The sequence below is a fragment of the Acipenser ruthenus genome, chromosome 12 (genome assembly GCF_902713425.1).
Source record: "Acipenser ruthenus chromosome 12, fAciRut3.2 maternal haplotype, whole genome shotgun sequence".
Lineage (NCBI taxonomy): Eukaryota > Metazoa > Chordata > Actinopteri > Acipenseriformes > Acipenseridae > Acipenser > Acipenser ruthenus.
This window is the reverse complement of record NC_081200.1, coordinates 3,565,943-3,588,710: the sequence shown is the minus strand read 5'-3', so window position 1 is coordinate 3,588,710 and position 22,768 is coordinate 3,565,943. Positions and strand designations below refer to the sequence as shown.

Genomic DNA, 22,768 nt, shown 5'->3' with positions numbered 1-22,768 from the left:
TTTTGTCACGTGGCTTGCTTATCATTTCCAAGCACAGCCCCGATGAATATTCCAGTAGCTGCTGGTGACCAGCTGAGAGTTGGGAATTGGAACAGATATTTACAAGACTTGACGACCAGCCAGTTTCTACAATCTCAGGCATCAAGGTTTTACAGCATACATACATTGCAATTACTCTATCAGTTACAGCCAATGCAGTAGTCTATTCAAATCAGAATATATACGGTTACATCTAATTTGAATCCAACAAAAGTGACACTGACTGATGAGCATACTAATTGGCAGACGTTAGGACACAGTGGAATCCCTGTAAACCTTTGTCACCCTACCGTCCTCTCTGTTCATTGCATCCAATCAGCTCATGCTGGAGCGCATGAATGGTAGCGCTGTATCAATAGATCGGCTGGTTGGAGAGCTATTTGCAAAACAAAGAGGCTTGCAACGTGATAAGGCTACTGGGCAGCATTGGGAAAGCTGGAAAACTATACTTTAAAAAAAAAAACATCACTGTACTGTTTTACTTTTACTTTTTTTTGTTGTGAGTCGAGTTAAACAGAAGCTGGGTGTATTGTTGCCTAGTTCGTATTGAGAAAGTTATCCTGTCTTGATAAGTCAGAGCGACGGTAGTCTTATCTGACACTGTAGCTTCTTTATTTTGGATACATCGTGACACGTAAGTAAAGCTTTTTATTGATGTGCATATGGATTTTTGTCAACTGCTGCTATTAGCAGGGTTATTTGGGATAATTACGGTAATTATCTGCTTACATTGTACTGTTTTATACAGAGTAAACACGCATTTGCAGTTCAGTTGAATATATTTAGCATCTTCTACACATTTAAATATGAGTGACATTTCTCTCGAAACGTCGTTAATTTAATAATTTATAAGCGACAACATTTTGATTAATTTTTTTCCCAAACGCAAAATGCTATCTAAAATTAGAAAGTTGTAATTAACAACGCCCTCTTTCCCATTTGAGCACGGATGTAATGCATGTATACAAAACTTGCAAAGGAGAGTTGTGTGCCAGCGTTATTGAGTTGAGAACACACGCCCTCATGATACAGTGTTTCAACCACTTTCAGCAGGGGTGACGCTAATGGAATTAGTTATAGATAAATCAATCATACTATCATTTTATTAGTCAAGATTAATAAACCGTGATATTGGGTCCACCAATCCAGAGGGAAAGTTGTGGTACAAAATCTCATGTTTTGTCTAAAACCTTGTATCTCCTCCAAAATTCATTCCAGTACGGGAACTTGTTACGTAACTGAAAACCACATTCAAGAATTAAAGACCTGATCTGAACAAGGCGGTGGACTCATTAATTCAATGAGAACACGGATGGTTCAGTGTCTTGGGCTAATAGCAGGAAGAGCATCAAGTGAGCACCACGCCACTGTTTTCCTCATTCTACTACAGACTGCATGCTTGATTAGCCACAGTGTATAGGTAACAAGCTCGTGTGTGTTATTAAACCCTTAGTAACACCAGGAATGGATAAAAGTGCTGGCAATCAGTCTTGCAGTATTTCCATCTCTGTGTACTTTCTGGGACTTATCTTTACCTTTCATTACACAGACTTTAGGGGACATTAAATCTGGTACAACACCACTTCTTTCAAAGCGCCTTTATGCCAATTCCAATAATCCATGTTGCTTGAACACTATGCTTTGGAATGACTTGTTTCTCTTTATCTAATTGTTTACTTCTGTACAGGTTTTTTGCTGAATTATGTTTTCAAATACTTTGTTTCCCCTTTGTTCACATGTATGGGTGTGATTTTATTCAGAATTCAGTACCATAGAATAATGAGAAAATAAATAAGAATCTTTAATTTAATTAAGGCAGCACTTTACAGGACGAAAATACAATTGTGTAGTACATGGTGTTTGCTTGCTTGCCTCAATTTGTAATTCTAAAGTAACCTTCATCAATAATGTATACAATAGAGCATCTCCAAGTTATTATAGTACCAAACTTTAATGTGATGGCAATGGATTGCATTTATTTAAACTTATTTAACCAAATGCTACGATGGTGAAACAATGAGAAATGTTTTAATATTCTGGGTGAACAGCTATAAATTGTTTTCAGATGAACTGCATTTAAGATTAGCGTATTAGTCTGGTGCTTAAGGCAAAACCTGCTGCTTCCTACTTCTTCAAAGCTGTAAGTCGTTTGAGCAAAAATGAATTAATGGGAATCTCAGCTTCCAGGTTCACTATTAGCTTTTGTTCTCAGAGTAAGGAAGACACTTGCCCAACCTTATGGGGAGAGCTTGACTGTTGAGATGCAGTGTGTTTTAGGTGTGGTGCAACGTGGCATCTCTTTGTTTGAACGTGGAGTTGTCACTGGAGATGCTGACTATTTAAAGTCACAGATTATCTTTATGTTCATTCTAAATACAGTTGTGCCACCCCTTTTAAACCTGCTAACATGGACCTTTCTCCATTGTAAACATATAGTAATGGGTTAATATCACCCCAGCCTAGGCTGGGATTAATTGAGTTAAAGGGTGACAGTATTTAGTATCTGCAACAGTTTAGTCTTTTGCATAAAGTTGTTGATTGGCTGCTCCCTACACTTCCTGGGGTTTGCTCCCACTTTCACACTGTCTAAATGTTTGTTTGCCCTATCTCCAATCTCCCTTTCATCTCCAAAACTCTCGAAAGGACTGTAGACTTTCAGCTGATGAAACGTCTCGAGATTCTATCTGCTTGAATCTCTGCAGTCTGGCTTCTGGCAGCATCTACATGCTTCCCTTGGGTCACCTCATCCACCAACATAGCCTCATGTTTCACTCCTATGTTGATGACATCCAGCTGTACTTAAAACTCAACCCTGGATGTCCCTCTGCCTCTCTGCTTGCATTCAAGACATTGAGGCCTGGATGTCTGCCAGTTTTCTTCAGGTCAACACTAACAAATCTGAACTCCTCCTAATAGGATCTAAAACTCAACTTAAGAATCTCAATATAGCTGCCCATGAACCTCGGAAACTGTCTGCTGCTGCCTTCCCCCACTGTCTGAAGCCTTGGTTTACTTCTGGACAGCAACCTCTCCTTTGATGCCCAAATCTTCCATCTACCACCTTCGAATCATCTCCAAAGTCCATCCCTACCTTTCCCTCACGGATGCGGAGACACTCCTCTCCTCTCGACTTGACTAATGCAACTGTCTCTATGGTGGTCTTCCGGCACACACCATCAACCGAATGCAGCTGGTTCAGAATGCCACTGCCAGGATCCTTACCAGATATAAAAAAACGTGAACACATAACCCCCTGTCTTGCCCAGCTACACTGGCTACCTGTAAAGTTCAGGATTACTTTCAAAGTCTCCTGCTCACCTACAATGCCCTTCATCACACAGGTCCCGAGTACCTCCTCAACCTGCAGACCCACTATGTCACTGCCTGTAAGCTGAGGTCCTCCGAATTCTGGCTTGCTAGTTATCCCCAAGCAAAAGTGCATCGCACTTGGAGAACGCTCGTTTAGCTTCATGGCTCAGACTCTTTGGAACTCTCTCCCAGTTTTGGTGCGTGATGCTCCCACCGTCGCTCGCTTTAAATCAACTCGCAAGACCCACTTGTTCTCGCTTGCATTCCGTGCTGTTTAAGCCTGATATCTCTTATAGGCTGTTGTGTCTCTGCTACTTCTGATCTATCACTGTATCTTCTTATGATTCTATATGACTTGTGCATCCAAAATGTTTTAGAAATTTCACATACTAGCTGTGTATTTAATGAATTATGCTTTGTTGTTCACTGTTATTTATTGTATTATGCATTGTTTTTTTACTGTATCTTGTAAAGCGCTTTGTGATGGTGGTCCACTATGATAGGCGCTATATAAAATAGATTAATTGATTTGTGAGGGACTTAAGTGATACGTTGTAGAAGCACAGGCACTGGGGGATTGCAGCCTCCACCAGCGCTCTGCAGGTCATGTGAAGCAGTCCAGCAAAATACATTAAAGTCTCCATTACCCAAGGAGGCTGCGAAACGACTAGTAACTGTAAGCTTGCAGATTGGAAGATGGATAAAGTGAGCTTTCTGTGCAATCAATAGACAACAGCATGTTGTCTATGAAGGGAAGGCGTGCACAATAATCTATAGGCAGGGTCTGCCTAAAGAAACATGTTTCCTTCCAATGTGTTGCATGATTCATTTGGCTTATGGGAATTCTACTGCAGAGAAGCTTGTTTTGATGGGAAGAGAAATATCAGGGGTTAAGCTGGCTGTATTATACGGTTGCTCTATATCAAAAGCACATCCATGTCATTTTACAGAAGATGTGGTATAATCTGAACTAGTTGAGTGACCCTTGTCAATGTACTGTACATCCTTCCACTTAACATGTTTGTAGATGCACTTTTTGGCATACAGCCTAATCCGCATACTGTAGGAGAAGAGAAAAATTTTGCTCCATGCTTTCCCAAGCTTAAGAGTTTGGCCTTACCGGCCCACAAAAAAAAAAAAAAATGCTGTGAGCCATACATACTGTGGCCAAACAGTAAAATAATTGCATTTTATTAGTTGCAATACTCCTATATTGACCTGACCAGATATTGAATCCTTTGTTATTGTCACTTGAGTGGGTTATTTCCAGTAAGTGGTAATTGACAGGTGCTCTGCATTGTTTCTATAAAGGACATTTTTAGTGTAATTTATTCACATGACAAACAGTTAAAATGCTTCAGGGTTTTTTATTCCAGTTCATGACAGTTGTATCTGGTTTAGTATAAAATTAACAGGATTTGACCTAAAACAGCACCTAAACCGAAAATTGATCTTACTAAGATTTTCTTGCATTGTTCCATCTATCTGCACGCACTCTCTTAATTAATGAAACATCAGCAATGAATACAGCTATTATGAAAGCTTTTTAATGTCCCCTGGCAATTCTCTTCTTATGTCAGAGAGCATTGTCCTTCCTGTGAAGTCTAACAAGCATTTTTATGCATGACAGCCCCACAACTGAGTTAGTATGTCCCAGTGAATCTGAATTTCTTTTCTCTTGCTTAAGGCATCACAGACCCTGCTCTTGGACTGCCCAATGTTAATTTAGGTGAGTTAGTCCCAAGATTAGTGTAAATGGTCTGTGAAACCACCCCATAATGAATAATGTTAAAGTAGTTTCCAAAAGGTACACTATGTAGCTTGTTTTCCAGCTCATATTGCTATTTCATTGTAGCAAACGTTGCCGTTCTTTTCCATAAGCACTGTTACAGAAAGACCATGATTCTTGTTGGTAAATCTGCCTCCCGACCTGTGAGGGTGCAAAGTAACGGGAACAGAGTACGCTGGACTGCTTGGCCTGACGCTTCGTTCCGAGGGTTAAAAGGAAGTCGGTCATTTAGAAAAGGGGCGGAGCTTCGGTACACTAACTCATTCTCAGGGAAATAATGTGGAAATGCCGGAAGGGAAACACCGCTGTCTTACTTAACATCATTATTGTTTACTGTTTGTTTTGCCATCAGGCACTGGACATACAAATATCATTAAATAAACTTTGCACCTGGATTATAATTGTCTTTCTGTTCCTTGATCACCTGCTCGCTATTAACCACTTTGCCACAGCACCCATCTACCTTATTATTATTTATTTCTTAGATGCCCTTATCCAGGGAGACTTACAATTGTTAAAGATATCGCATTATTTTTACATCCAATTACATTATTTTTTACATACAATTACCCATTTTAGATGGGTTTTTACTGGAGCAATCTAGGTAAAGTACCTTGCTCAAGGGTACAGCAACAGTGTCCCCCACCAGGGATTGAACTCACGACTCTCCGGTCAAGAGTCCAGAGCCCTGACCACTACTCCACACTGCTGTTAGAAACTAGGTGAACCAAAAGCATGCTGATCTAATTTTCCTAGTGACGCTTCGATAAACAACTTATTATATAAAAAATAACTTTTTATAGATACACATGTGTAGTAATTGTTGCATTATTTCATTTGCTGTATTGTTTTATTTTGCAAGGCTTGCTTTGGTCTCTTTGTATTGGTGCTTGCACTGTTGAGATGTACCTGTGCTGGCCCCATGGGCACAACGTGAGTAAACTGATTGTGAAACTCACACACGCTGCCTCCTGGTTCGGATTTGTAGGTATTGTAATGAGTGAGCAGGTCCAGTCTGACAGCAGCTGGGGAAGCAGGAAACTCATGACACCTGAGTTGCGCAACAGCAAAGAAAGTAAGTGATTAGCTGAGAGCATTTTTTTGCAGCCAGGTTCCAACTAACTAAGAATCAGTTGCCTTCTCTTAGAGGACCTGTGGTAATATTAAATAATTAGATTAGGGTCTTGAGAAACTGTCTTAGGCATTACATTGCCTTAGATGTACACAACGTTTTGACTTTCATTTGTAATGCACTGTATATTAATAATAATTAGTGTGTTGTTTTTTTTTTTACCTATTCTTAGTTTTTTTGTTTGACAGGATCCTTTTGATTTTTAGATTGCAGTTTTTTTGTTGTTGTTTTGGGTTGGCTGCTGACTTTTGTGCTTCAAGAAGCCTAGCTGCAAAATGTGGTTTTAAGTATAAAGTAAATATAACCAATTTTCAGAAAATAGGTTGTAATATCTGCTAGAAGCAAAATTGCCAGGTTAGAAATGCATAGGCGTGTTTGAAAAAACTAAAAGGTCAGTTTCATTTTGATCCATAGCAGGTAGCCTTTTTATGTGAGAAGAGAAAAAGGGTTTTAATAGGCAGTTAGTGTACATAATGGGTACTTCCAAAAGGTCACTTATCTTCAGACGATTGTCATCCTTTCTTCTGTCTGTGCTTCTTGGCTGGAGACTGTAAAACCCACAGTTTGCTGTAGAAAACCCCTGTATTCATTCAAATTGTATTTCTGTAGCCATTATAACGGAGTGGGTTTGAACTCTGGCAAAAAAACTGTTGTAACGTTTTGTGAACAGACTTTTCTACAGTGTTGTGTGCAGTATATAGTTTTTGTTCATGACAAATGCCCTGTCCATAAAGGCTGAGAGATTGAAGGGAATATAGATTAAAGTAGTCTATCAACTGCCCACAGAGCAAACACTATGTGTTTCTGACCCGTCTGGATATTATTCTGGAGTTATTCCTCAGCATTGCAGCTGGATCCCCAAGGGTACCAGTAGATTTTCAGATCCAGTCTGGAAGCAGCTGCACAGAGTTGGTCTTCCTCAATTGATTTGCCCTTGCTTGTTTCAATGAAGAAGAAAGATCAACTCCTCTTAACATGTCTTTAGAAGTTTAAAGCAGTTGCGGATTTAATAAGCAGGCTTACATGCACTCTCTTCTGTTGTTGTGCGTCTGGTGTCGGACCCCCTTCCTAATGGTAGCACCTGCTGGGAGAGGCTGAGCTACAGCAGCTGCTGCCTAGCAACATCTAGCAGCTGCTGCCTAGCAACACCTGGTCCGAGCTTGCAGCATGTGCTTGAGAACCAGCAAGACACTTTTATTGTTCCATATGACTTCTCCTTAAAATACAATTGTCATCTGTGTCAGAGCCCCTGGAATCTGGAATCTGCGGTTGGCAAACTCTTCATATCACTAGCAGACTGGACCATGTGGACCACAAGGGCTGTGATGAAATGTCTGTTTACATTGTTGTCGCTAGAGAAGGCCCCTTGAGATCTATTGTTCTGAAAGCAGACTGTCCATTTCGAAGCCTGTTCTAAATTACAATATTTACATCAGTCACACATTCTGCCCAATTCTAAACTACCAAAATAATTTCTTAACATCTTGCAACAAAGGAGTGAGATTTTCCCATAAGCGGCTGTGTAAAGAACAATTTTCTTCCAGAGTGTCCGGTACATCTCAGCATTGCATACTCCCGGAACGCACTGGAAGATCCCAGCAATTGGGATTGTCGTGGGTGAAGGACGGGGCATTAAGAATTCAAGGCACTGGAACGAATACTACACCCTCCAGACAGAAAAGCAGTTTGAATGATGTAGAATAACTGGAATCCCTTCTGGTCCTGAAATTGCCGTCCACAGCATTTTAAACCCTCCATGGTTCTCGGATGCAGTTACTCTTGTTCTGTTTAAGCTCAGATTTAAAACTATTTTTCGACGTGTAGGCAAATCTGAAAAGAGAAGCCCTCTAATTGGAACCAATGAGACATTTCCTACAGAGGTAATGCTCCAGTTATCTGAACTAATGTGGTGGTGGTTTCACAGAGGTCTCCTCCAGAAAGAATATTGATATCTAACATGCAGACTTGGTTATTAATTAAGCTTTCTGAAATGGTGTCATATTGTAGGGATGATGGTCTTCAGTTAAATTAAATTAAAATTGCTGTATTGACAGTCACAAATTGCAGCAATTGCCAGAGCAGATGATTATAAAAGAAAGTCACTTTAGTCCGCCAGCTTTGCAGAGATTAGATTGGGAACAGAGTTTTATTACAGTAGTAAGGGCTGGGTATCTTCATAGAGGGCCAGCACCCCCTTTAAGTATTAATTATGGAAAAACTGGGTAATGAAGAGTCATTTCTGTGTGTGTGTTTTATGATTAATGCTCATCTGGGTCTGTGAAACCAGTCTTGGACTACCTAATGTTGTTTTAGGTAAAGTAATCTAAGATTAGGGCTAATTGGGGTCTGTGAAACCAGCCATTCATGTTAAAGGTTAAATAACCCCTTGATAGACATGTATAGCATTGCTAATACCAGGAGGAGAATGGTTAGCCTCCCATTGTCTTGATACCTGGGTACATATAATAGGAGAATATGAAAAGCATTTAACGTTGTATTTAGATCGCACTGGAGACTGACTTCCTCTGTTTAGCCATAAAATGCATGAGCTGGTGCAGCTTGTTGTGTATGAGAGACTTCTAGAAAAGACCACAGCGTGTGCCAACTGTGCAGAAACTGATTGATTGCAAACTTGAATTGGGCATAAAATTGTATAATTAAGTGAACAAGGTTGACTTTTCTGTATTATATATTATTATTATTATTATTATTATTATTATTTATTTCTTAGCTGACGCCCTTATCCAGGGCGACTAACAATTGTTACAAGATATCACATTATTTTTACATACAATTACCCATTTATACAGTTGGGTTTTTACTGGAGCAATCTAGGTAAAGTACCTTGCTCAAGGGTACAGCAGCATTGTCCCCACTGGGGATTGAACCCACGACCCTCCGGTCAAGAGTCCAGAGCCCTAACCACTACTCCACACTGCTGCCCTGTATATTTTAACCTCGATTGAAAATTGCTTCCATTATGCCTGTTCTGTCCAGTACATGTATTTCAATAGTGCAAACACTAATGCAAAGAGATGTTCTCAGTTCCTCGGAAGGCATGCGTATAGGTTTCCTGTTTTAATGCTAGATGTGGAGATGTGTAATAAGCATCATCTTGGTGTGTGTGTTCAGTGTAGTGGTGCATTGTTCTTGCAGTCATGTGCACGGGTAAATGAAGCAATTATTCTTGCTGTCTAAAAGATTTAAGAAATACAGAACAGATGCTGTATTTCATAATAGAATGATAACCCTAGGCAGCCAGTCAACACTGGCTGATAACAAAGGAACAGGATTTGTTTTTGTACTCTTGTGCAAGGTAGAGAAATAAACCTGTTAAATAATGAGGCTATTAAAGATTGCACAGCTTGCTGCACTTTGAACATGCTGTGTGCAGAAATCAAAAGTAGCAAAGATTTAGATTACATAGAAATGCAAAACTAAAAGCTATTTAGGGTTGGTCGTCATCTATATGCTAATTTGAAAGCCTTTTCAGCCATGGGTTTAGATAGCAGAGGTATGAAGCAAGAGAGCAAATACTGACTTGGGAGACCTTGTCAATGAAGACATTGTAAATGACAGGAAACTGTCTCCATACCTGACTTGGGAGACCTTGTCAATGAAGACATTGTAAATGACAGGAAACTGTCTCCATACCTGAATTGGGAGACTTTGTCAATGAAGACATTGTAAATGACAGGAAACTGTAATTCTGTTACACCAGCAGCGCTCTGTAGAGGTTTGCAGAGAAAGTTCTTGGTTAGAAACCCTTGCTGTTTGTTATTCAGCCCCTGTACTTGTTTCTCTATTGAAGATCAACTCGTTTATAGATCTGCTTTTACCAGCAAGCGTTAACTTATTTTGCCAACTAATTGGTTCGGTATTTTAACCTCGGAAGGCTATATTATACAGAGCGGGTTTCTGATGTCTCCACTTTTTTTGTATCCACATTTTCCAGCCAAATCCTTAATTAGTTGGCTTAAAGTCCTTGACTGAGGACTGAGGGCTGAGGTTGAGACCCAATGCTCTGACGCACAAGCAGGTGCCTATTCCTGACCATCTTTAATTCAGATGCTGTGTATCTACTGATGCCTATTGCTCAGATATGGGCAAGCTGAGGCAGAATGAGGGATGTTCTTGCTGGCCTTGCCATTGTTTTAGGCGAGTGACAAGACATTAATACTGGGCCTAACTTGTGATAAGTGACAGTAATGAAGTATTGTCGTGTCCTAATTGAAAATGTCATGATCGATGAGTTGCCCAGAGGTTTAGTTGGCATTGACTAGTGCAGTGCCAGGTGCTTCAGTTGCCTCCCAGAAAAATAATTAAGAGAAAGTTTAAATAGTTCAGTGGTCCAAATCCAATGTGACTTTTGTCTAGGCAATTTGCTGTTCTCTTTAAATCTATTTTTTAAATGGGATATCTTTTTAAATTGATTGATTTGAGATATGAGAGGTAATGTAGGTATACACGTGAATAATTGATAAATTATAATAATTGCTGTTATATACACAGTTTAACTCCTATTATGTTACATTTACAAGTCCTTGTATCAAAGGATTTAGATTGCCAGTAATGCTGAACAGTTGGCAAGATATGCTATATTTATCGCAGCAACAATTGGGACTTGAAACCTTCAGTCTAAGTTGAAAAGCAGTTTAAGCCTGGTGTTAAGTCACACTTTAAAATGTCATGGTATAGCACCTGGATGTGTGTGCCTGGCAAGGTGATGTGTCCGTTTCCATGACCACCCTCTTCTTAATTGCTTTGAAGATGTGCTGCAGACATTAATAACCTTGACATTATTCATATTGACTGTGGTCATCAAATCAAATTCTGGTCGGGATAAATATAATCGAGTGACCCTGACAGGTGGGTGTAATTATACCGTGTTTATTGTACTACCATAGTTGGAAGATTTAGAGCAGTCACTAATCTTCAATTCAGCATGTGCTCTAAATCCAGCAAGCAGACCAGTTGCGGAGCCATTAATGCATTGATTTGTTCAATATTTTTGTTGAAGCAGTGCCTACTGCCTACAGACCAAGCAGGGGCCCATGGGTACTAGAATGACCTACAGATTTGACACGTTAATTACCAAACTGTGCAGACCAGCTCCACAGTACAGCACATGAGGGAGGTGGGAGAAAGTTGGCTCCTGTTTGCATCGTGCAAGATGGGCATCTATAAAACAAGCAGGGTAAAAACAGAACTCTCCATGCTCCTTGCAGATGGCTGCTTCTCATTTAAATTGGTGTTTTTATTTAGTTGGTGTAATGTTAACAAATCTGTCCTGTAATCCAGGAGAACAAGCTTGTATTTGTCTTGTGTTAAGAATTCCCCAACATTTGTTTGGCATTGTCTGTCCTCTGCATCTTGTTCCTATTTTAATTTATTTATTTATTTATTTATTTATTTTTATTTATTTATTATTATTATTATTCAGTATGCTGGGTGGCATTTTGTTTTGGATAATATGTGAACTTTGTTCAAACAAGCTCCCTTAGGAAATACCCAGTCACCAGTTGTGCCTCTTGCTCACATTGTGAGCATGACCATTTTTAATTGGTTTCTGTGAGACTGTGAGGAAGGGGGGCGCGTGTCGAGTCAAAACACAAAGCATTGGCCTCAAACTGGCGATATTTACACAATGTCAACTTGCCATCCTCATTTTGCTTAAGTGAAACAGTGTCCTTTTATAATCACCATATCATCAATCATGTTTGTCTTGCAGTCTGCACTTGAGCACTGTGTTGCTTAGTGAAGCTGTACAGTATTGGTTCTAAAAAGTATAGAGCTCCGGAGTGTTGCCTGTGTGCATCAGAGTCATGACTTCACTCCTAGTTTCTTGGTATGATTCAAACTCTGCAGGGAGTCATGGCATGTATCCAGATCTTCAGCACCCACTGCAGATGACTCTTCTCTGTGATGGGGTTAACTTGCCTGCGGGGCAGAGTGGGATCACAGAGACGTATTGGATATGTTTTACCACGCTGTTGTTGATGTTGATGTTGATGATGATGATATTACATTTCTTAGCAGATGTCCTTATCCAGGGCGACTTAAAATTATTACAAGATATCACATTATTTTTACATACAATTACCCATTTATACAGCTGGGCTTTTTACTGGAGCAATCTAGGTAAAGTACCTTGCTCAAGGGTACAACAGCTTGCAGGTACAAAAATAAATTCTCCAGCCCTTCTTATAGCTTTTTGAGCTTATTCCATTTTATATATTAATAAATACAATCTAGGGGTGTCAAACTCCAGTCCTCGAGGGCCGCAGGGTCTTCTGGTTTTCATTCCAACTTAAGCTCTCAATTAACAGAATGGATCGAATTATTTGTTCAATTGGACATATTTAACATTTTGTTCAATGTCTTTGACAGTTTATGATTTTAAAAAATGCACTTGATTCATGTACACTAACATTTTGAGGCCTGGAAAGAAGTGTTAAATGTATCCAGTTAATCAAATAATGACACCAATGAAGTAACGAAAGCCAGAAGACTCTGCGGCTCTCCAGGAACTGAGTTTGAAACCCCTGATCGAGCCTATGCACTTAAGACACTTTGTGGAAATGCACGTTTTTACTGTCAAAATAGATGTCATGCACTTTTTTAGCTGTCTTAGTCTCCTAAAATAACATTATTGATAAATACTACAGCACGCTCTCTAAGCTTGACACCACAGATTTTTTTTTTTCTTATTTCTTCTATTTCAACTCGATCAAGGATTTGACTTTTAAATCAATTCTGGCCAGTTTCAGGACCAGAGCGAAGCAACTTATTTAAATTCAATAGCCTGGGGCCGGTTTTTCAAAACTTTTAATCTGGATCAAAGTGATCCGGATTTTCTAATCCTATATTTTGTGATCGATTACTTTTAGCTGCATCATTTTGAGAAAACGTCACTGGATTACATTTATCCAGATAACAAATAATCATGATTATGAAATCCAGTTTTTTGGTAGGCTAGTTATAACTAAATCTAAATTGAAAAAATAAAACTTTTAAAAAATGGAAATGTGTTTTACACATCTTCATCGTCTTCCACGTCGTTCGGGAGTCCAGCATCTCTCAGATGAGCTTTAAGCAGGCATATGTGAAGGCGTATGCATATGCTTTTGTATCAAAGCTATACCATTAAATACATTTTCCTTTTTGCTTGCATGGATACAAAACTTAAATATGTAAATATTATATTCTAACACTCTATTTGGAGATTAGTGTGTGTTTGCTATGACAATTCAAACAAAATATTGATGTTCTATGATCATTTAAAAGCTAAAAGTACAAAGCAGATTAATAGCATTCCAGTTTTAAGTTCGTCCTGCCTCAATTTGCCCCCTCATCTTGTATTTTGAAAGCTTCCTTGGCTGAAGGTTTATTGGATCCAGTTCTGGGGGTGGAGAGTTTGATTTATGGTACATTTTATATAAAAAAGGGAGTACAGTGTGTATTCTAATACAGAAGGCAGGAGGCTGGAATTCAGTTTATGAACGAGGGTGAGGGTGACTGGACTGACACTGCTGTAAAGCGGACAGCTGCAGGAATGATTTTCTGTAGCTCAGATGCATTTTGTCGTTGCAGAGTTAATCCGAGGGAAGAGCAGATGGTTGAATAGGTGAATGTTCAGAGGCGTGTGAAATTTGTCTCTGGGTAGGACTGTTTTGAAATGGTATTTCTCTTTTCATTTCTAAACTTGCAGCAGGCAATCCCTCTGCATCTGTTGTGAATTCAGGCCTGTGTACTTGCAGTAACTAGCAGCATGGGTTAGCAACTTGATCCAAGTATTATATGGCTTGCTTGCTAGCTCACAGAAGTTATAGTATCATTTAAAATACTAGCTAACTAACTTTTTGTGTGGTGTTTGTCACTCATGAAATTATGGAAAGGGGACAGAATGAGTCCAGTGCAAATCCAGGTGTGACCCCTCTTTACTGTAATGACAAAAATGGAATCATTTGTAATTTTGTGTGAGTGGTCTTGCAGGCTTAACCAGTTGGCTCACATGTCCCATTTATTCCACATCTCTAATGTAGTGGCAGCAGTGTGGAGTAGTGGTTAGGGCTCTGGACTCTTGACAGGAGGGTAGGGGACACTGCTGCTGTACCCTTGAGCAAGGTACTTTTACCTACATTGCTCCAATAAAAACCCAACTGTATAAATGGGTAATTGTATGTAAAAAAATAATGTGATATCTGTATAATGTGAAATAATGTCATAACTTGTAACAATTGTAAGTCGCCCTGGATAAGGGCGTCTGCTAAGAAATAAAATAATAATAATAATGTAATACAGCATTTAGAGACTGTTTGTTTGGCAGCGCTCCTGATTTTTAATGTGCACTTTCTCACAGCCCTGTCATTTCAACACTTATCTTCTCTCGTCCTTTTATCTTCTCTCGTCCTTCTGAGATGGATTTGCAGTTCTTCTCATGAACTTGGTCTTCTAGCAGAAATACTCATGGTTATAACTTGGCACTATTATTAAAATATAAATTCATAAATCAACGATGTGTAGTATTAACAGACTCAAAATGGAATCCTCTCCAACAACAGACAATGTTGGTCTGACGCCGATACCCCTTTCCACCGTCGCATCCGAACTGTCGGGCCCCAGACAGTCGTGGTACGGGTGGTAAACAGCCCATTATTGTATTCTGTCATATATTTAAAAAAAAAAAAATGAAGAAAGCAATAACCTCTGGATCCACCATTCTCAACTCCAATACAGCGCCTCTTAATACCGCATCAACTGCACGCGACTCGACGTGTTCATTAGGTGTGACGTCACATCACACAGGCTCTGCAGTGGAGAAACAACCAGGTTTAGTAGTACAGTGGAAAAGACTTTCTGTGGCCTACGTACTTTTCCATTTCTCTGAAGTGCAGTAAGTTCACCCTTTCTCCCTATACCGTACACAGTGGGGGGACGGGACATGACCACTCCATCCCAGTGAAGATTCTGTGTGTGTGTGTGTGTGTGTGTGTGTGTGTGCTTGACCTTCTGGTAATGCAGGGTCACATCTGGTACCTCATGGCAGATTAGACACTGTCCCCCTGCACTGTACCTACATTCATGGAGGAGTGTTTTCAGTAGAAGAGGTCAGGTAACCTATCGTCATGTGCTGTGATGGGATTATTTCTGAAACTCTAGGGTGGGATAGTCTGGGCTGCCTGCAGATAGTTGACACCACGGTGAACTTGTAGCTGTGCTCTGTTGCATTGTAGTGCATTAACACTTGGGAGGCCAAAAAGAGTGATTTTACTTTTCAGGGCTGTCTTTGACTGCATGTATCCCCCAGTTTTAATGTGGTCTCCCACAAGGTTCTATCATTTTATGACACAGACCCCTATGGTATAAATATAACTAACACATTTTGTGAGGGTTTTATATTGTCAACAGCATCTGTTAGTGTGTTGGCAGGCAGTACAATGTAATTAGATTGCATAGTTAAGGGGCTCGCTGAAAACAAAGGCTCTCTCAAACTTCAGTTTTTGACATGCAAGCATTCTGTAGCGGTTACTAAGAAGATTGCCATGTCTTCAGAATAGCATTATTGCATTGGATATTGTGTCTTAATTGTCTTGTTGATACTGCAAGTCGTGAATGCAACTACATTTTTTTTTTTCTTTAAGGTCCCTGTTAAATTTGTTCCCTTCCCTAAATTTTCATGAACATTTCCTAGTAGTACTGTAACCCTTACAGGCTTGGGTGAAACGTGTTCATGCTGTGAGAAGTGTGATCAGTTCAGAACAAGTTTAGCTAGGGGCTTCATTGCTCCAATTCCTGGCATTTGATGATGCCAACCTTTAGGATTCATGGACAGTACTTTGATTTATTGGTCTTGTAATACATGCTTGCTATACATTTTTGAAATATGGAACGATTCAGTCAGTATTGTCCCATGTGGAAATCTTTTGTACATCATAAGTGTGTGTGTGTGTGTGTGTGTGTGTGTGTGTTTTGTTTTTTTATCCCTTCCCAAACGGAGCAAACTCTGTGAGAAATGATTCTGGCATGATGGTGATCTCGTCCCCTGATCTATGAGATTGTCATGCGCAGTCTGGGGTTCCTCTGTTGTAATCCACCTAGCGACCGTGTTAATGTACAGAATGCTTATCCTTGTGTATCAAAGTGACTGCTAAAACCATTGCTCTTTCTGTCATTTTTGTAGTGCAGGGTGCACTTGGGTAACATCCCTTGTATAATTCACATATACTACCCCAGGGAGAACACCACGTAGTATATTATACAATACAGTCACCCCAGTATACTCCTCGTATATTCCATGTAACCTGTATCCTGCAGAAATGTGTTTAAAATGTGTGTGCGTGTGCCGTAGAAAACAAAAGGCATTTCCGTTTTGCATACTAGAGGAAAAAAAAAATGACGCTAAATTGCATGTGGGATGTTTTTTATTTTGTTTATTCTAATTGTAGATTGATATGTTTTAAACACTCTACCAAAAACAAGCAAAGGGAATACAAACATGCCATGAAACACTGGATAATTTATATAGGGATTTGTGATGGCATTGTGAACTATAACGTGCGTGTGTATGTATGTCATTCAAACTTAAATTAAAAAAAATTACCTCTGGCACAATTTCAGTTCTGCTTCACTTGTGTTTCTATTATAAGAGCACTGTTCACAGCTATACTATACAGATCTTTCAATTTCATCTGCTGTTCTCTGCAGTGATTGTTGGTGTGTGGATCTCATGACGGCATCCATGAAGCGTGAGACACCTGTGTTAGAAAGTGTGTTGATTTCTTTTATTTTCTTTTGCAGCATGACTTATATATTACACTGCTGTTGGGGCCAATCGATGGCAGAAAACTTATTTCAACATGATCTTATCTGGCATCTTCTGAAGCATCCTCCGCTATATCAAGAGACCCCAAAACAAAATGCTCTTCTTGCGTGCTTCCTGTACACTTTTTAAAATGGCACCAGACTGACTGTGATGATTTTTAATGTCTTGGGTATTCTGTCTGAGTCCTCATCTGAAGTGAAAAATGTACTACATAAATATTTGAAATCTATAAACAGGCATTCCCTGGAGGTCTTGCTCACTTCTGGTAAGAAGACTAACTTACTGTACAAGTGTAATGAAATCTGCTTCTAGTATGCTAATAATAGTATTTCACTACAGCTCTTTAATATGTAGGAATCTGTATGGCTTTTGGGAATTAATTCTTCTAGAAAATCGTCTTGGCTTTTTTTATTTTGCTGCCTGGAAAACACTGCTAATTTTACATGTTGCCCTTCTATAATACACAGACTGCCCAGTCAGACCCACGACCGTCATTAACAGATTCTTAATTCAAGTTGCTCGGATACCACCACACCCCTACTCATGCAGAAAATAGGCTGGACCAGCATTACAGTTGATGAAACTTGGGCCCTATGAAATGAATACATCAATTTGTTTAAAATCCTTTTGTTTTCAATAGCAAGTAAACCTTCTTGAATGTTCTCGCAAGGTTAAAATAGAGGGGTATTTTTAACTTTCACCTTCAGCCTTTATTTAACTTGCCTGTCAAGCATCAAATTCACAGGGCAGCATCTTGGAATATTGTGCTACAGCTCTGCTTTGAATTTCCATTAGTGCAGAGAGGGGAGTCCTTGTGTGTAGGAAGAGTATCCGATCTGTGCTACTGTTCAATGTTTGAAGTGAAGCATTTGATAATGTTGGCTTGAGACCCCCCCCCCCCCCCCCCCCTGACAAGTAGGTTAGACCTTGTTCTGTTCACGTTCATTGAGGGTACTGCCTTGCAGTGGCATTGTGGTCTTGTCGTTAAAGTCCAGGGCTTGTAATCTGAAGGCCACCGGTTCAAATCCCACCTCTGCCACCTACATATGTTTCTCTCAATTATTAAACCTGAATATATCCCTGATTGCTTTTTAAGATATCCACTCCTAAAAAGGTTCTTTGTCATCATTGGCATGGGACTTCATTAAAATCACGCTAGAGAGGCTGTGTGGTCCAGTGGTTAAAGAAAAGGGCTTGTAACTAGGAGGTCCCCGGTTCAAATCCCACCTCAGCTACTGACTCACTGTGTGACCTTGAGCAAATCATTTAACCTCCTTGTGCTCCATCCTGCAGATGAGATGTTAAATCAGTGACCTATTGTAAGTGACTCTGCATATAATAATTATTATTATTATTGCACCTGATCATTTTTTTTTTTTTTTTTTTTTTTTATTTTGCATTTATTCTCAGGATTCATTCTCCTTTTGTGACTGCCTAATTGCACTGTCGCTGTTCATGAAGCTTAATGACTGAAACATCAAGCATTTGAAAGCTTAATAAACCAGGCAATGTTTAGTGCCGTCACACTGGAACACGGCTTATAGAGAGAACCAATTAAGCAGTGGGGAGGGGAGTGTGTTTTTAAAGCATAGTCCCACTCCTGTAGATTATAGTCCCTTTGGGACCTTTTTGGTAACCCATGCCTTGGGGATTCTTGGTGCTCCATGAAATTAGGCTTTTTAAATAGGTTTTTGTTGTGTGCCTGTGGCAGTGGAGGATCCACCCATTAGCATATTGTCTTAAGAACAACTGCAAACTAATTGGGATTATTGATGGGATAAAGCTGTTTCATTTGAAACATAACGTTGAAATGCTCATCAGATGCAGTAAAATGTTAGCAATGTGTCATGTTTAAGAACATGTGTATTTGTATATACTGTACAATATATTGGATCTGATGCTTTTGTTTTGATTTAGTTTTCTGTCCATAATAATCTGCATCGGTGCATGCTGCCAGTTATTTCCTTAGATTTTGTAAATACTTCCAGCCTCGCTTTAAATGAAGTCACTTTGCATCATTTATCTTCTATACTCGATAATACTCATTATCATTTCCCTAATGGCCACCTGAAGGTAAAACTGATTTATTATTATTTTTAAAGTACATCTTGAATCAAAGGTCTGTGCAGCTGTAATTGTAGTATAATAAAACCAGCTGGTAATGGCTGCACTGCAGAGCGGATTGAGCTTAGAGCACAATGTCTTGTGAGAAGGCTGTGCTGTCATTCTGCCAGTACAGTATTAATGGGGCAATGTGTTTGACACCCGTGTGGAGAGAGAGTTATTGCTGTAACTTTTGCTGTAATTGGTTAAAATATTATATCGGTTTGGCATGGCTTTGGCAGTTGAATATTTGGAGGCAGTATTCTGTTGTAGAAGATTGAAATAGAGACAGCATTTTAAAAATAACTACTGTTTTTTATTTATTTTTTTAATTTCATTTAGATAAACTTATTTATAGCCCTGGTTACTTTTCATAGTTTTATGGTCGAGATCTAGAAGGAGGTTGTCTCATAAGCATATTACAATGTTGGCATATTTGTTCCTATTTGCTGTTGATGCCTTCTCTAATTATTGTAGAGGGAGTGGGGAGGGTGTAAAGTAGCACTGATAAATTATCAGTTTTGCCTGAGGCAAAGCAGCACGGGGATCAACCGGTCAGCCAAGTTTTACAAAGTGGAGTATATCTCAGCTGAAGTTAGCAAGAGCACTTAAACCTTGCCTGATCTCTTGTGCAGATTGGATTTTAATTAACTGAGGTATTTTGTAGTTGAGAGAAGTTATGGATCCGCATGCAGAAGGGTCATTCTTCAAAGTCGAAGGCAGGAAGAAGGAAGAGTTTCTCTGTAAATGGGTTTTATTTCCATCCCTGATGTGTACAAAAAATGTTGTTCATTAGGTTTGGAATAGGACTGTTTTACATGAGAACTGGGAAATTTACTATGAATTGATTATTAGAATCAAAATATGTTGGCTATGTTTTTCAAATAGAAATGTCTGTGGCTTTTTATTTTTAGTTTTTAGAGGTGCGTGGTATTTGTAAACATGCAGAGAGACACTCCCTTGAAAAATGAGGTGATGCATCTTAATAGTACCATGTGCTTTGTTAATAAATGTATCCTTTATCCCCGTTATGTGGTGCTCAAGGACACCTCACAATAATGTCGGTCACGCCAGTGCATGAAGCCTATGAATCAAGAACCGTCTTAGCATTGCAGTAATCTCTGAAGCGTGAGGGAAGGACGTCCACTGTTTTGAATATTTTGTATCCTGAGGCAAGAAACCCGGTCACTATCCTTCTGTCGTCATGCAAATAGCCTGGACGCACTTCTGTGGCCACTGATCGAGTGATAAGTTGTATGGTCTGTAATAGACATCTGCCTGTTTCCTTTGTTGAGAGGTAGTTAGAAACCTGGCATAATTAGCATCATCGTCCAGCTCTTTTGATGGCTTATCTCAAGTAATCATAAGTGACTAGTGTTTAGATGTTTCATGCAATATCCTTTTTGTTCATGCACAATCTTTAGTCTCTTCTCAAATGCAGCTGTGTGTCAGATTTTGCGGGGGGTGGGGGGGGGTAGACATTATTTTAGCCTTGCTCCACCCCACCCTTGGAGACCATGGAAGATTTAGTGTGGAGTCATTGTTCACAAACGTTAACATGTGCAGCTCGGTCATTCTAGTAATTAGGATCACTGATACATTTATAATGAAGGAAATTCTTTGTCCCTTCTGTGTTGTATAATTAAGCATTGTTTGGTTCAGGGTTGTATTTTTATGTTTGTGTAGTGTTATTTGGCATGTGAAGTTGGCCACAACAACAAAAAGATTGTTGAAATGTCTCTCTTTGTTCCTATTGACAGATTACCTACAGCAATTCCTAGATGGAGTTATCTCATACAAAAGTACTAGCACAAAAGCCTGGTGTGACCTAATCTGATTCATTTCTTTCTTCTGTACAGTAATTTTGTCCATAAATCATGTTGCTTAATGCAATGGTTCTCCTATATTTAAGTGACTCCAACCCTCTTTTTAATAATCTTTTAATCCAAGTTTTTCAACTGCAATGTCGAGTTTGCATTATACAAACAGGCCACTGTAGCCAATACATACACAGTAGTTCATGTCCTCCAAAAAATACTCCTTCTTTATAAACATTTAATACATCTTGACCAGGGAAGGACACTATCCATTTCTGTGATCTACAGCGTTATTTTTCAGCTGGCTTCAATTCTCCCCCCCCCCACCCCCCGGGTTCAATAGTTCAGGAGGGATTGCTGGATTGAACAGCCAGACCTTGTTGTACAAACAGGCAAGGAGATCGGGCCCCTTGGGAGCTAGCCCAAATGCCACATTATTCAACCCGTGAGCCACTTTTCAGTTTGACCTTTTGAATGACGCTGGCAGCACAATGGTAAGCTAGTTCACAGTTTCTCTCTCTTCTTTTTTTTTTTTTTAATACTGTATATAAGATACCCGTTTAAAAATAAACACAATTTTTGAGTCATTCAATTTTGCAGGCAAAACCTAATTCTGGCAAGTGGCTTTCTTATTTGTGTCCTAGACATTTTCAGCTAGCTTCACAGACCATGATTAGCACTAATCTTGACTAGGTAATGTAACCCCAGATGAGGTGTTCCCAGACTGGTGCTGATCAGTGTCGGTGAAACCAGCCCTTTGTTTCAAATGAAGGGGACATTTAAATGCATGTCTTACTTTTGCACTCCCTATTCTTGCTACTAACCACACCATACAGTTAAATTATTGCTCTTAACTGGAGAATCTCTTACTAAGAACATGCTGGCCTACAGAAAAAGCATTACCTTTCCGAGGGAGGAAAAAAAATGATGGTTTGCATGTGGTATGTATAGATGGGGAATCCCAGAACACAATGGTGACCCTGACTCTCTTTTCTTGTCATTTTTCAAATTTTTCAATACAGAACTACTAACTTAATCTTTTTGGTTGTGGTATATTTGCAATTTTTCTATTGAAATTTATTTGATATTTTTTTTTTATTTATTTTTTCTCTCAACCATATACTTCAAACATTGAAAGATAATTCAACACATGGTATGTTTGATGGGTGTTGTGGGGTATTTCAATGCTGGTAATGATGGGTCCCAGTGCACACTCTGGCTCACCCTCACGTTTTGTCAGCCATCTGCCCCAGGACGGCCTGGCGCCTGCCAGCTGAGCACCCTTCCTGCTCCTGCTTGCCCTGGTAATCAGATGCTCGTGGCTCCCTTTTGAAGCTGAGACAATAGGCAGTCTTTGTGAAACGCACATATATAGACTAAAGGTGACTCTTCCTAACCCTTATCAATCTGAAAAGGGGTCCCAGATGTCTTCCTGCCGTTGGTCCCTTTTCTATAGAGAAGCATTGTCCTGCAAATTACAGGGCCCACATTCTGCAGAGATTTAATTAATCTTGTAAAGCAATCTTTTGACTCAGCCTCTTTATTAACTGATCCTATTTTTTTTTTTTTTTAAATGCAAACCTGGAATATAAAAAATATATTGTGAAATTAGCATTGTTCATGCCTCCATTATGAAATCAAGCCTTAAGATCCACCACCCTTTTAAATTTTGCCCATACAAGCAGGTTTGTATTATTAAATGACTTGCAGAACAGGTCTGTAAACTCATCTAAACAGAACAAAAATCCATCCCT

The 22,768-nt window shown here is 39.4% G+C and overlaps 1 protein-coding gene across 1 annotated transcript in view; it reads left to right on the top strand.

Moving 5' to 3' along the window:
• Positions 1 to 310: 310 nt before the first annotated feature.
• The window catches only part of LOC117416965 (SPRY domain-containing SOCS box protein 4-like), a 58,947-nt gene continuing 36,489 nt past the window's right edge, over positions 311 to 22,768 (top strand). Inside the window, exon 1 of the mRNA XM_034028484.3 lies at positions 311 to 673. The gene's annotated coding sequence lies outside the window, so the exon portion shown is untranslated. The remainder of the gene's footprint in view (positions 674 to 22,768) is intronic.